The 12,122-nt window shown below is 45.8% G+C and overlaps 1 pseudogene; it reads right to left on the bottom strand.

The window, feature by feature from the left end:
• LOC103255967 overlaps positions 1-8,432 on the bottom strand; it is a 317,052-nt pseudogene extending 308,620 nt beyond the window's left edge.
• Between the last annotated feature and the right edge of the window lie 3,690 nt (positions 8,433-12,122).

The following is a 12,122-nucleotide window of genomic DNA, read 5'->3' on the forward strand; positions in this document are numbered from 1 at the left end:
ATGAACCATGTCAACAGCTTGGCCTGGGACTCCCTGCCTCTGGAACTGTGAGTCAGTGAGTGTCTGATGTTGTAGCCGCCCAGACCCTGAGCTGTCATTATGATAGCCTGAGCTGACCAGTCCAGTAGCCAAGACAGATTGAATGTGACAGGCATTAGTTTAAAAAAAACACACAGAGAGAGGGAGAGAGAGAGAGAGAGAGAGAGAGAGAGAGAGAGAGACCCAAAATTTCTTAGAATTCCCCATTGTACAGCTCCATTATATTAGTGAAATAGGAACATTAACAACATTTGCTTCATAGTGGATCCTGCACTCAATCTTCTTACACTGTGACATGCAATGTTACCATGCCCTCCCACCACCTGTGAGCTCACTGACTACACAGCAGGATCTCCTAGTCTGAGCCACATTTGGCACTATCTGGGCCAAAACTCAGTGTACCAGAGGTCAGACTCTAAAGGAGAGCGTGTCCCCGAGAATCTGTCCAGGGCGTTGTTCACCTGAGAACCCACCTGCCCAGCACCTCAAAGGTTCTGCTCACCACTGCCCACTCGCTTCTTCTGGGATTTAAATATATCGTCCAATTGTGAGTGACCTTCAAAAGTCCAAGCATAAATTGTGATAAGGCTTCCCCCAAGATATCCCTGGGATCTGACACTATACATTTTTCTGTTTAGTGTAAGAACAAGAGGAATAGCAGTCGAGGGGTGCATTTCATTTGGGGTCCCACATCCCTCACTTGAGAAGTGGATCCAGGTGTCGAGGAGCTAGAGATTTCCAGAATACAGAGGACATTGTTTGAGAAAAGAACACAAGAGAGCAAATGCAGTTTTAGTGCACAAAGGTACAAAAGAGAGAAGCAAACACTGATTTACTATGGCAAAAATAAATCACTGCAAGTTCCTAGAGACCTGGAGAAGTCTTCTGAGCTCTCAGACCTAAGGAAAACTTCTTGCTTGCAACCTGTGGCTCAAACCCACCAGAACATTTTCCACCCCACACCCCTGTGTCATGGGAGCCCCTGCAAGGCAGGCATAGGATGAAGTTTCGTCCATTGTAGGCCATCCTCGTGGTAGCAGAGGACATCAGCTGAGGGTGTTGAGGGGACAGGAAGACTCACAGGAGAACCCAAAGAAGAGAAGAAGCTCTCAACAGACATGAGCCTCACTCACAAAGCACAAAGGAACTGGCTAAGCAGAGACATGTGTGCAGATAGAAAATATTTTAAAATGTGGTGTTTGGAAAGAATGCACTAAAAAATCTTTTAGTAAAGATCTGTGTTGTTTGTGTCTCTAGAGCTGGATCTGCACACGGGCACTTCGGGTATGTCAACTTTTTAGAAAGCGCAGAGGCAGGGCTGGGCATGGACCCACCAATGTCACTGCAAAGGCTCAGAATCTATGCACAGCTTCCACAATGCCACCAAAACAAGGTTCTGTGGGGCTGGAGTGTCCTTGGATCATGACATAGGCCCAGTGTTCACTATACTTTGACAAACACCACAAACTGTTTGCAAACAAATAGTTTGCCTGAAGGACCCTGTGAAACAGCTCAGAAAAAGAACTTTCAAGCCTGATCTCACTGAAATGAAAGAATTTTACAGCGATTTAGTGAAAAGGGAAAAAGAATCACAAAGACAAAACAAACTATGAGAGTCAATGGCTTGACTGATAGCCATGTCCCTGACTTACAGCTCCATCAAACCCCTTCAGGAGGAAACTCGACCTATAACAAGATGAAATGAGATTTCACAATTCCCCCCTACACCCAGCCCCTCTCAGGCCACACACCCTCTTGGGCAGGGCTCTGCCCCAAGCCAGGCCAGTGCCCCCTGAGCCCACATTTCTCACACAGGTGTGACTTTGCATTAGTGACCATGTCCTATACCCTCTGCCTGTGAGCTAAGTGGTGTCTCTAAGCTTGCTGACTCTTATCCCTGCCTCCACTTTTTGCAAACACCATAGCACTCCTTCCCATGACCCCGGACTCACAGAAGCAGTGGGCAGGAAGCCTGTGTGGATGAACAGACTGACTCAGACACATGCACATTCAGATCCTGAGGCTTCATGCTCCTGCATTGTGGGGGGGCCAGCCCCTGCAAAGAGATTTAGAGGGTCCCTGGAAGGGGTGGTGGCATTGGTGATTATTCTGGAGAAATAAAGAGAAAGAAAAGAGAGACAGGGGGAGAAAGAAAGAGAACAGACTCTGTCTAGTGCAGAAGCCATTTAATGGGATGAACCGTAAGCCTTTTATCCTAAAGTTTCACAGGTTAAATCACAAAACTTTCACTTAAACACAAAGCCAGGTAGGTGAGGGGCGTTCCCCACCCACCAGGTGTTTCCTCAGGCATGAGGAATCACAATCCCAATTAAATCACAAAATTTTACATAAACATAAAGCCAGGTGTGCCGGAGATCAGTTCCAGCTGGGTTCAGGGTACCCCAAAGGTGGAGACGGCGTCAGCGATAGGGGGAAAGAAGAGAGAAAGAAAAAGACCAGACTCCAGTCTAGTGAAGAAGCGATGTGTGTTATTGGGAATTACAATGGGTCTTTTATACACAAAGTCAGATGTGGGAGGGGCGTCCCCCACCCACCAGAATCCTTAAACCATGAAAACTTAATCAATGATTGCCTTTAAACACTTTTCATATGATAATCTTAAAATCCCATAACAAAGGATAACCTAATCCATGTCTGACATATTCGATAAACCTTTTTTATCCTAAGCTGATTGATTTATGACAAGTTAAACAATTCTATAGAAGCTTAAGTATTTACTTTACAAACGAAAGTGGCCCATCCCAGAATGTTTGGAATGTGGCCCAGTCCAAAGTTCCCAGTTGGCTACCTGCAAGTAATCCAGCCGCATTCTTTCAACAAAATGACTGTCTTCTAAAAGTATATTCTACAATTTACACCTTCAATAAATCCTAAGATCATGACCCAGAAGCCTGTGACCAATACTAAGGCTCTTAGATTTGACATGAGTTTGAATTATACGTTGTGTGAAAGCCAAAACTGCAGTTTGTGGAAGAATGGGAGCAATGAACTTCTAAAGTTAGCTTGTGTTCATCCCGATCTCAGAGTTTTTATGTTTTGAGCTCACTGGAGCTTAATGTGGTTAGTGCTGAGTAGAAAGGGGGAGGAAATGGGGTCAATAGCTCCTGAACGCATCCTAGTGGTCTTGGGGTCAATGGCCCTTCCTGATCCCTAATGCTCAGTTGGCCTCTGTGGCCGGCTCCCAACACAGGTGAATGAGGAACGTCCCCCACCCACCAGTTGTTTCCTCAAAAGCAATACAACAATTCTAATATCATAATATTCTAATAATCAATAACGTTTACAACTTATGCATACACAACACCTAATGACCAACTTAAATTCCAATTCCTTTCTATTTTACCCTAATTCTACCTATACTATAGAAACTCTCAATTATAGCCCAAACCAATTCCTAAGGAATGTGGCCCAGTCCAAAGTTTTTGCTGGGCCGTTTCTAGTAACTCTAGATAATTAACTATATTATTGAGATTGAATCAGCACTTTATATGTATATACTAATTCTACAAATATACTTTTAAATCTTATAAAGAAGCTTGTACCATATTAAAGGCTCCCAAATGTGACCTGAGTTTGAATTATGTTAAGTTTAAAGCCAAAACCGCAGTCTGTGAGAAACGGGAACAATGGACTACTAAAGTAAGCCATGCCTGTCGTTCTCTCAGAGCTTCATGCTTAGATCATCAAAGTTCCTTCTAATGAGATGTGCAAAATAGCAAAAAGGGAGGAGGGAATGGGCCAACAGCTCCTGAACACATCCTAGTGGTCTCAGGGTCCACAGCCTCCCTGGATCCCTCCTCGACCAGCTCCCAACATCTCCCCCTTTTTTATTTTTTAGCATGAACCCATGGAATACCCATGGAATAATTGGAAGCAGGCATAGCAATGCAAGAATCACTGCCCCGCAAATTCCCACATTAATGAGTATAGACATCAACAACTTTTGGTTGACGAATGATGAGAAATTATTAAATATAGAACTGGCCAATTCAGAGGACCAGAACTGTCTCTCAGTGACAGTGATGTCCTCTATTTCTGGATGTAATTTAGTGAGGTCTATACTCAAGTCTGAATGATTTCAAATACCAAGGATATGATTTCTTATTTTGTCCCAAGTGTGGACAGATTTATTTACTTCCAAAGGAGTGAGGAAAATTCACTTAAATTCAGAGTGACATCGAAGAGCCAATTTTATCTTTAAAGTCACAAGCTCTTGTCCTACTGCTAAAACTGCCTCTTCCAAAGCATTGAGTTTACTTTCTAACTTTCGATCTATAATCTCCTGAGTAGCTAATGCAATAGAAACATTCTTAGATAACTGATCTGCAAAGGTTGCTGTGTGAACTTCCTTAGATAGAGCTACAGCTGAAACTTTTACTGCAGTAGCAATAGCTATCAAAGCTGTAATTCCTAGAATTAAAGTAGCCCAAAATCTTTTCTGTCTTTCCAAAAGGGAACTAACCTCATACAGAGTCTGCAAACCATATTCACCATACCAACAAGTGTACAGGAATCATCAAATAAGGTGGCTGCTTAAGAATAACAAAACCTTCGTCAAAGGCATTAGTTGAAATACACTCAGTAGAAGACACCTTATAAACATTGTTATGATACTCAATTTTAACATTTTGGTATGCATTCCATACTAAAAACATGTAAGACAACTGCAAGCATGCACTAATGTGGTCCTGCTGATTCTGTCCAACAGGCCTAGACAGGCTGACTGGTTGAAGAGCTGTGAGGGCTCTCCACAAATGAGGCTGAATGGCTTGTCTGATTCCAATTTTAAATGAAAGTACTGGGGGTACCCATCCATTGGAAAGCCTTCTAGCTGTGGAAAGTGTAGAGCCATTAAAACCCCAGTCACTAATATATAGTCTTTCACCGGGTACAGGATAGTCCACCTTAGAGTTATAAGCACAGTCTCTCCATTTCTGGAAGCCAGTATCTCGCTGGACGAGTGACCAGTCCTTTTCCGTATCATTGAAGGGTCAAGCAGGTACGCTGAGAGGTGGTGAAGCTCTAGTCGCATGACTAGGGTCAGTTCCTCCAGGCATTAACATCTCCAGTCACCAACCATCCTTGATAGTGTCCTGATAAGGGCTTTCTGTACTCAGAGACTGGAAGTCGATTTAAGTTTTGAGTCATTTGGATTTGTACCTGGTCCTCCTATTCTGTTTTCCACAGTAAGTAGGCACCTCCAGACAAACAGCTTTTGGCCAGTTGCTGCCACGCAAAGGTAGTCATCCATCGAGAAGTAAATTGATCTAAAATAGTGAGTGTATACGGAGCTAGAGGGCCGTATAATGCACTTGCCTCTCTCAGTTCTTTTACCAACTTGTAGGGCAGTGTTTCCCAGGCTCTTATGCGTTCTCCATTGTTACCAGGTGTGAGAACTACAGGAAAGCCTGCCGAGAGACTGAAATCTCTGTCTTTCTCTGCTTCAACTCGAGCTGCCTGTATACCAAACAAATGAGGAGTAACTGGTTCTACAGACAAAGGCATTTGCTTACCTGGAAAAATCTGTAAGGGAGGCTTATTAGGGTTGTTAAATGAATGACTTACAGCAGGAGTGTGAGTATAGGTTGAAGGGGAGTCACCTTCCCTATTTCCCTCAACCTGAGGGGCCTGTGGAGCAAGAGTATCATCAGCTGAAGGTGGCGCAGAGGCGGCAGCAAAAAGGGAAAGTATCAGAGTCCTCTTCATCATCATATTCAGCAGTCTTCTTGGAGGGAAACTTATCATAATCATGCTGTGGGTCTAAAGCATCTTTAATTAAATTCCACAAGGCAAAAGCATCAGAGGGAACTTTATCAGGACCATGATTATTGTGATACAGTTTAAGCTCCTGTCCCACCTTAGACCAGGTGTCTAGATTCACTGTCCCCTCCATGAGCACTGCTCCTGGACAAAATGCAAAAATCGGGATAACTCAGCAGAAGAGACTTTAGTTCCACGCTTACAGAGAGTATTCGTTAAGATACTGATGAACATTTTACGTTCCTTAGTTTCGCTCTGGCTGATGATTAGATCACGGCTCTGGCTTCACAAAACTTGCTTACCCATCCTTACTCTGCCTGTCTCTACAGAGAGGTCTGCAGCACCCTGGGTAAGATCCTAGCCACCCTGAAATGAGAGAAAAGCTAACCTTCCCAGGGCCCCACCTTTGGGCACCAGTTGCGGGGGGCCAGCCCCTGCAAAGAGATTTAGAGGGTCCCTGGAAGGTGTGGTGGTGTCGGTGATGGTTCTGGAGAAATAAAGAGAAAGAAAGAGAGAGACGGGGTGAGAACGAAAGAGACTAGACTCTGTCTAGTGCAGAGGCCGTTTAATGGGACAACCCGTAAGCCTCATATCCTAAAGTTTCACAGGTTAAATCACAAGACTTTCACGTGAACACAAAGCCAGGTGGGTGAAGGATGTCCCCCACCCACCAGGTGTTTCCTCAGGCATGAGGAAGCACAATCCCAGTTAAATCACAAAATTTTTACATAAACATAAAGCCAGGTGAATGAGGGATGCCCCCCACCCACCAGTTGTTTCCTCAAAAGCAATACAATTCTAATATCATAATATTCTAATAATCAATAACGTTTACAACTTATGCATACACAACACCTAATGACCAACTTAAATTCCAATTCCTTTCTATTTTATTCTAATTCTACTTACACTATAGAAGCTCTTAATTATGACCAAAACCAGTTCCTAAGGAATGTGGCCCACTCCAAAGTTTTTGCTGGGCCGTTTGTAGTAACTCTAGATAATTAACTATATTATTGAGATTGAATCAGTACTTTATATGTATATACTAATTCTAAAAATATACTTTTAATTCTTATAAAGAAGCTTGTACTCCCAAATGTGACCTGAGTTTGAATTATGTTAAGTTTAAAGCCAAAACCACAGTCAGTGAGAAACGGGAGCAATGGACTCCTAAAGTAAGCCATGCCTGTCGTTCTCTCAGAGCTTCATGCTTAGATCATCGAAGTTTCTTCCAATGAGACGTGCTAAATGGCAAAAAGGGAGGAGGGAATGGTCCAACAGCTCCTGAACACATTCTAGTGGTCTCAGGGTCCACAACTCGCCTGGATCCCTAACGCTCAGGCAGGCCTCGCTGGCCGGCTCCCAACCCTGCATATCAGGTAAGACATCACAAAAAGAAGGAAAATAAGAATTCCAAAACTGGCTAAATCAGTGCTATTCACAGCAGTGAGAGGCAGAAACTTCTTCAGCGCTTCTTGGAGGGCTCATGAGAAGAGAAGAACTATCATGAGAAGAGGCTCCACCCACCTCAGTCTCCCCCAGCACTCATACCATGTGTGTATGTGGTGCAATTGGGTCCCCCACTTCTGCCACAAGACCCGGTGTCATGGGGTGTTCAACGTGACCCAGGTTCCCCACAGTGGCTGGCTCAGACACCCTGACCCAGAAGAGAAAGCCGTTGTGGGCGGAACAGTGATTCCGCACATGCTTCTGTGTCATATCAGATCTCAAAGGTGGCAGGGTAGTTCTCTAGCCAGTGTCTTTATGCTTCCCCAATTCCCCAGAGAAGCAGGAGCAGGGAGGCAGAATCTTGTTGCTGCCAGGTGTCTGCTGGACCATCAGGAGAGGGAACTTCCTTCTCATGGTCATCTTTTTCTGCTGTAAAAAACCTCCTGGTAGAGAACATGCTAGTCAGGCCTGCTGCCAGCGGGCCACAGGCAGCAGGGCCTAGAAGTCCCTCCACATGCCATGCTGTGATGTGGGATCCTGAGGATGAACAGAACACAGAAGTCACATGTGAGGCAGAGCGTGCTATAGCCCAAAGACACATGGCTGCTCCTGCTGCACCCAGAACTGTTCCTGTCCTGATCCCTTCCAGAGCAGATGAAGAGAAATGTCTGGGTACAGAGTGGACTCCAGAGACCACCGATGCCCAGGAGATGGGCTCCCACCTCCCATTAAGGAGTGTTGATATTGCATCTATGGCCCACCATGCCTTCACCCTGGGCTCTCACACCTAGTGTAGAGACGGCCAGGTATGAAGTGATACATCCTGTGAGTCAACAACCCAACAGAGTGTTCCAAAGCACCAGGGACAGTCACCCCAAATCCCATCCACCTTGCTCTGCCTTTCAGATGCCCACCGCACGCTCAGGGCTCAAAGCCACTCTGATATCTCGGGGTCAGCAGCAACTGCCAGTCCTGGCCACACTGTCCCGTGCCAACTTCTGAGCTGTTGCCTTTGCCTCCAGGGTTCCACCATGTGTGGAGACCCCCTGGGCCTCTTTCCAGGTCTTAGCAGGAACTCCTCTTCTTAACCTTTTCTTGTCTCCACATCTGCTGGAAGTGGATCTGTCACTCCTGATCATATCCTGTTGCTGATCATGCATGCTCTGTTATTAGACAGTTTAGTCCACATGTCTCAGACGTTTCCCTTAATGGCCCAGTTCCTCAAGGGAAGGAACTCTAACTTATACATTTTTCTGTTTTCAAAAAATACAGCAGCTCCCACCATTGAGATGTCCCTAGTAAATATTTGTTTTGGAACAAAACATCATCCCTAAAGTCCTCTGAATCAGAGTCCTGGGCAAATGATGTTGTGAGGAGAGAAACATAATCTCCTTTTCCTGGGAAGATTGTGGTGAAGAAAGAGAGATATGGCCTCCTTTCTCTAGGAAGATGGAGGAGAGGGGAAAGAGACACATATTTCAGTTTCTAGAAAGATGGAGGAGAATGACAGACATAATATCCTTTCTCTAGGACGACAGAGGTGGGGAGAGAGAAACACGACCTCCTTTCTCTAGGAAGATGAAAGTAAGGGGAGAGAGACATGGCCACCATTCTCGAGCAATAAGGAGGTGAGAGAGAGAGATATGGCCTCCTTTCTAGGAAGATGGAGGAAATGGGAGAGAGAGACACAGCCTCATTCTCTAGGAAGACGGAGGTGAGGGATAGAGGCATGACCTGCTTATTAGAAATATGGAGGTGAGGGGAGAGAGGCATGGCCTCCTTTCTCTATGAAGAAGGACTTGAGGGGAGAGAGATATGGCCTCCTTTCTCTAAGAAGATGGAGATAAGGGGAGAGAAACATGGCCTTCTTTGTCAAGCAAGACAGAGGTGAGGGAGAGAGACATGGCTTCTGTTCTCCAGGAAGACAGAGCTATGAAAAGAGAGACACAAATTTCATTCTTTAGAAAGTCAAAGGGGAGAGAGACATGGCCTCCTTTCCCTAGAAAGACAGAGGAAAGAGAGATAGAGACAAGACGTCCTTTCTCTAGGAAGATGAATGTGAAGGGAGAGAGGCATAGCCTCCATTCTCTAGGATGATGGAGGAAAGAGAGGAAGACATGATCTCCTTTCCATAGAAAAACAAAGTTGTGGGGAGAAAGACATGACTTCTTTTCTCTAAGAAGAAACAAGTGAAGGGAAAGAGGCACATCCTGTGTTTTCTAAGAACGTGGAGGTGAGGGAGAGAGACGTGACCTCTTCTCCATGAAGAAAGAAGTGATGGGAGAGAGACACAGCCTCTATTCCTTAGGTAGACAGAGGTGAGGGGAAAGAGACATGGCCTCCATTCCCTAGCAACACAGAAATGAAAGGAAAGTGACACAGTCTCCATTGAAGACAGAACTCTGGGGAGAGACATGGACTCCTTTCTCAAGGAAGACAGGGGACGGAGAGAGACGTGGCCTCCATTTTCTAGGAAGACAGAGCTATAGAAAGAGAGACCTGCCGGGCTCAGTGGCTCAGCCTGTAATACCGCGCCTTTGGGAGGCTGAGGTGAGAGAATTGCCTGAGCTCGCGGGTTCGAGACCCACCTAGGCAACAAGACCTCATCTCTACAATAAATAAAAAAATCAGCTGGGTGTGGCGGCACATGCCTGTAATTCCGGCTACTCGGAAGGCTGAGGCAGAAGGATCGCCGGAGCCCAGCAGGCCGAGGCTGTGGTGGCCGGGAACGGCCACTGCACTCCAGTCTGGGCGACAGAGTGAGACTCCAACTCAAAAAAAAAAAAGAGAGACCAGCCTCCATTCTCTAGAAAGTCAGAGGTGAGGGGAAAGAGACATTGGCCTCCTTTCACTAAGAAGACAGGGATGAGGGGAGAGAGACATGACCCTCATTCTCTAGGAAGATGTAGGTGAGGGGAGAGAGACACCTCTCATTTCTCTATGAAGAACAATCTATGGGAAGAGAGACACGGCTTACTTTCTCTAGGAAGACCAAGTCAAGGTAGACTCAGGCCTTCTTTCACTAGGGAGATGGGTGAGGGGAACAGACATGGGTTCCTTTCTCTAGGAAAATGGCAATGAGGGAGGAGAATCATGGCCTCCTTTCTCTAGGAAGACAGAGGTGTGGGGAGAGAGACACGGCCTGCTTTCTAGGAAGATGAAGTTGAAGGAGAGAACCATGGCCTCTTTACCCTAGGGAGATGGTGGAGAAAGGAGGAGATATGACTTCCTTTCTCTAGGAAAATAGTGGTAAGGGAGGAGAGTCATGACCTCCTTTCTCTAGGAAGACAGAGATGTTGGAGAAAGACATGGTTTCCTTTTGCTGAGTAGTCAAGTGTGTAGGGAGAGAGACATGGCCTTCATCCTCTTGGGAAACAGAGGTGGGGGAGAAAGACATGGCCTCCTATCTCCTGGAAGATGGAGGTTAGAGGAGAGAGACACAGCTTCCATTGTCATGGAAGATGAAGGTGAGAGAGACAAGGCATCCATTCTCTAGGAAGATGGAGGTGATATAGACATGGCCTCCACCCTATTCTCTAGGAAGACTACGTAATGGGGAGCAAGACATGGCCTCCTTTCTCTATGAAGGAGGAGGTGAGGGGAGAGAGACATGACCTCCACTCTTTAGAAAGACGGAGGTGAGGGAGAGAGATACGACCTTTTTTCTCTAGGAAGATGAAGGTGGGAAAGAGACGTGGCCTCCTTTCATTAGGAAGTCAGTGATTGAGGGTAGAGAGACATAGTCTCCTTTCTCTAGGAAAATGATGGTGAGGGAGAGACACATGATTTCCTTCCTCAAGGAAGATGGTGGTGAGGGGAGAAAGGCACGGCCTCTTTTCTCCAAGAGGACGGAGGTGCAGGGAGAGAAACATATACCCTCCTTTCTCTAGGAGAATGATGGTAAAGAGAGAGGCTTGGATTCCTTTCTCAAGGATGATGAAAGTGAAGGGAGAGAGTTATGACTTCCTTTGTCTAGGAAGATGGAGTAGTGGGGAGAGAGACACGGCCTCCTTTCCTTTGTAAGATGGACAATGAGGGAGAGAGACGTGTCCTCCATTCTCTGGGGAAGGCAGAGGTGATGGAAAAACATGGCCTCCTTTCTCTAAGAAAGGAGGAGGTGAGGGGAGAGAGACATGACCTTTACTCTTTAGAAACCTGGAGGTGCAGGAGAGAGATATGACCTCTCTTCTCTAGGGAAACGAAGATGGGGAAGAGAGACATGGCCTCTTTTCATTAGGAAGACAGTGATTGAAGGAAGAGAGATATTGTCTCCTTTCTTTAGGAAAATGATGATGAGGGAGAGAGACATGATTTCTTTCCTCAAGGAAGATTGTGGTGAGGGGAGAAAGTCACGGCCTCTTTTCTCCAAGAGGACAAAGGTGAAGGGAGAGAAACATAGCCTCCTTTCTCTAGGAAAATGGTGGTAAAGAGAGAGACTTGGGTTCCTTCCTCAAGGAAGATGAAAGTGAAGGGAGAGAGTTATGACTTCCTTCGTCGAGGAAGACGGAGTAGTGGGGAGAAAGACATGGCCTCCTTTCCTTTGGAAAATGAAGGAGAGGGAGAGAGACATGGTCTGCATTCTCTAGAAAGAGTTCGTGAGGGGAGCAAGGAAGACAGAAGTATGGGAAGAGGGACACGGCCTCTTTTCTCTATGGATACAGAACTATGGGAAGACAGACACAGCCTCATTCTCTCGGAAGACAAGGGGAGAGAGACAAACGCAACCTTCCTTCTCCAAGAAGATGGAGTGAGGAAAGAGAGACACAGTCTCCTTTCTCCAGGAAGACAGAGCTAGGTAGGGAGAGACATGGTCTCTTTTCTCTAGGAAGATGGAGGTGAGGGAGAAAGAC

The sequence above is a fragment of the Carlito syrichta genome, unplaced genomic scaffold (genome assembly GCF_000164805.1).
Source record: "Carlito syrichta isolate Samal-C Ts95f unplaced genomic scaffold, Tarsius_syrichta-2.0.1 Scaffold288787, whole genome shotgun sequence".
NCBI classification, from domain to species: domain Eukaryota; kingdom Metazoa; phylum Chordata; class Mammalia; order Primates; family Tarsiidae; genus Carlito; species Carlito syrichta.